This window comes from Nelumbo lutea, chromosome 2 (assembly GCF_056320005.1).
Source record: "Nelumbo lutea isolate HS-2025 chromosome 2, American lotus-T2T, whole genome shotgun sequence".
NCBI classification, from domain to species: domain Eukaryota; kingdom Viridiplantae; phylum Streptophyta; class Magnoliopsida; order Proteales; family Nelumbonaceae; genus Nelumbo; species Nelumbo lutea.
The window spans coordinates 67248058-67252111 of record NC_142685.1 but is presented as its reverse complement, the minus strand read 5'-3'; positions in this window follow the sequence as shown (position 1 = coordinate 67252111).

Here is a 4054-nt window from a genome sequence, read left to right as displayed (position 1 = left end):
TTCTTCTTCACCGTTTTCTATGCTCAATCAGTTGTAGTCCAAGGGAGATTGTTGGAGGTGCGATGATTTCTGGCATCGGTGATGGGACATCTTTTCCCTTTTTTGGAAGTTGGGTGGCGATACAGTGGCGGTCGTGGAAGGTGTTTTTTGTGCTAAATTGTAGTTTCAACGGAATGTATTGGTAGTCATGTTCTCTATGCTTTCTTGTAGCTAAGTTGAAGAATAATTTCGTTTAAAGCTAATTCCTCTCTATGTCTCATTACTTTCTGTCCTAAAGTAAGGAACCTTGAGACTAATGGTGCTCTGAATGACAAGCCTCTAAGAAACCTCCAGTTACTCTATTTATTGCATTTGAATATATTTTTATTTTATAATTTTGTTTATATTGGTAATGTAGAAGTTTAAAAGAAATAAATAAAGTTTTCTATTTCTCTTTTTTTTATTTGATTATTGCTTGAAATACATAGGGGATTAGATTGGACGAGGGATAGTTAGGTAGTTATTGTGTAAAATACTAAAATGTAAAAGTTGGAAACCGAAGACCATATTATTTTTGCATAGTTTAATTTCATATTCCTTATCATCAGCTCCTACGTTGTAATCCAAAATTCAATGTCATTTTTTTACAAAATTTTAATGAACATAAATTATTGGAAGACAATGTGGAGTAATTTCCTAAGGAACATTTGATGCTTGGTCTTTCAAAGTAAAAAGTTTGATCTATTGGACATGTAGGGAATATATAGTTGATGCACATACAAGGCACTCAATTTCATTGATCTTAAGAAAAAAAAAAAAACTCTAAGCTATGTTTGGTTTGAAGGAAAGGAAGGGAAGAGAAGGGAAAGGGAAAATAAAAGATTCCCCTATATATTATTTGTTTAACTAATGGAAATGGTAGGAAAAAACTAATTTTCTCTTGTTTAATTAGCCAAGACATAAAAAATTTAATTATCAAAATTTAATGAAAAATACTGAGACAATTATATATCGAATACTTGATAACAAGTACATGGCAAAAACACATGGGACCCACACTTAGAAAGCTAAAATTAACGACATGAATCCCATATCAATTACACATGAAAAATATGCCCATATTTGGCAATTTTTCTAGTGTTTTCATTTTGCAAATAAACTAACAAAATGGAAATAAAAAGATTTCACAAAAAGAATAATCAATCAAACTAATCTCAATTCTAAATAGACATAAAGAAAATAACATTTCCACACTATAAACGTTCTTAAAATTATTCATAGACATAGTTCAAATCATTAAAAAAGCATATCAAACTATAAAAAAATAAAGTTGGTTAAATTCATATGCCAACATCTAGTAAGTATAAAATGGCATTCTAACATCCAAAAGGTCCTCTTAGATTCATGCCCAACGATTCATTCCTTAATTTCGGTATAATTGCATATAATGTCAAGGCATCAAACCAGTCATCTGATAAGAAATCCAATGCCATCAATATGTAAGGTAGATGGGTCCCTCCAAATTCATAATATCTCGAAAAAAAGCTTTTCTATGAAACAATCTATATTCCACTCAACAACCTTTGTAAAATTTTTCATGTTTTCAAAAACATCACCAAGTTTTTCTTCAATTTATAATTTCTTTTTTCATTTTCTTTTTTATGACAATAATAAACATATTGCCCCTTTTCATAGTGAGGAATCTCTAATTTCATCATTAATGTCATTTGAATGTGTTAGTAACCTCTCCAAGTTTTTTTTTTTCAATTTATAATTTATTTTATTTTTCTTTTGAAGATTAAAATAAATTTATTACCCCTGCTTGTAATTAGGAATCACCAATTTCATTATCAATGTCATTTGAAGGTGTGGGAGTCTGACTCTCAATAAAATGAGTCATAGCATCTAAAGTTGTTTCACATATATTCAATTCCCTACAGTAAATCTTCACTTCCAACAATTAATTCGATTGATCATTATTACAAACAAGTGACAAATAATCATAATTGTCAAAATTTTCCTAAAATATTATTTTGCCTCTAGATGAACTTTTTAAAAAGAATTTCATTCATCACATTTAACAATGATAACAAAAAAAAAAAAAACCCTTAATGCAAGCATTATATAAAATCATTTACCTCAACAAAGGCATTTTACACCTCTGATTGTATTTGATCATTCTAATCGGAGTCACTTTAATTACAAATAGTTTTTAATGTGGCAAAATTCAAGTGAATCTTAATTACAATAAACTCCAAATTTAGAACAAACTACTCTACTTACAACTTTATAAATAGGGCCATTAACATTCTTGTTAACTCTATTTTCAAAATGCGATTCTTTAACAAGTGTTTCAATTAAATAATTGTCAATTTCTAAGGCCTAAGTCATATTAGCTTAGTGGCTCATTGATTCCTATCATTCTATAAATAAGACATAACAAACACATTTAACACATAACAAAACCTAATATAATAGAAATTACATCTAAAAATTATAACATATAAATAAAATAATAATTTTCTACTGAGAGTTAATAACAAAATAATAAGTGTTAATAGTCGTTTACATATCATTTTAAATCACAAAATCATGAAAATCAAGTCAATACCGCTACTAAGAGTGTTATAATTTGTAATTTTGTCACAACATTATTATTATTCATTATCTTATGTGAGATCTTATTCCATTGCCTTATTTTAACTTAAATGATGTACAAAGACCTTCTTGGTTGTCTATAATATAATTTTCATCACTTTCCTCTAATTTTTTTATTTCTTATTTCCTTGTCATACTACCTCAAAATGAAGTCATATGGATTTACACCCATCATGTGATTGTGTAAAATACAAGAAACATTTACTATCTTAACTTTTGTTATAAATGATTAATGTTGCTCTAACAAAAAGATGGAAAAATGCTTCTAACATTTCGAATATCCATTCAATCACATTTACCATCTCCTTGGCAATTTCAAGTTGACATTGATGGTATTGGGTGTTTTCATATAGCATTACAAAACCAACTTTCAATGTGCACTCCATATTCACAAAATAGAATTTACCTATTGATAAATAAAGATATACTAATAGCATTATCTATAGCAAAAATGGTAAAAAAACTAGTTGATTTAGATTAATACCTTTAGGCGTGCACCTAAAGTTTATGTTTTCTAGTGGGAGTAACTTTAATATATATGAGAATCTAATATTACACATTTCCACATAGGCAAGAAATAAGTAAATTTTAAACTAAAGGAACATGCTTCTATCTAGTATGTTTTTAAGAATAGTGGGGCGAGTTCAAGAAAGGGACCATAATCCCTGTTCTTGACCTTAATCCCTCTCATGGATAAAAAAATTACTTTTTATCCTTAAAAGAGACTGGTTCATCGTCGAGCACCTAAATCTCTAAAAAAATTAAATTAAAATTATTTTAAAAAACATATATTTACATAAAATAAGATAAATTTTTTTCCAATCACCTTGAGGAAGAATGAAATAACCAACTTTGCTAAGATTTGGATTGCTTAACCTAAAACCATAAATCTTGCACCCTTGAATGCTCGAGATCCAAGGAGATTGTCAAATGTTTACCTTGACATTTTACATCTACAAAAACTATTGAAATCTCAATTTCATCCAATTTGTTCTAGTTTTTTGGGCCCATACGATCTCTTCCCTCCATAATTGGGCACTTAATTCTTTTTTTTTAAATCCTTAACCTTCTAAACATCTCCTGAGGGTTTTCTAATTCATTCTTAAGCTACTCCCTTCACTTATTTTACTTTGCACATGGCTAAAAACCTCTTTGTTCTATTTTGAATTCTCTTTAAAGCTCTCCCTTTCTTCATTAAATCAATTCAGCCCATAAAATACCTAATGTAAAATTTATTTTTTGTACTTTTGGCTTGAGGTGTATCTAAATTACCCAGTTGTGGTATAGGTTTAAGTTTTAGTAAATAAAGTTTGAAATTTTGCAGTATATCAATTTCCATATTCTCTCAACTATCAAGGTAATTGTTTCTTTAATTTGGTCAATAAGTATATTATTATTTTTTCTTTTTTTTTCTTTC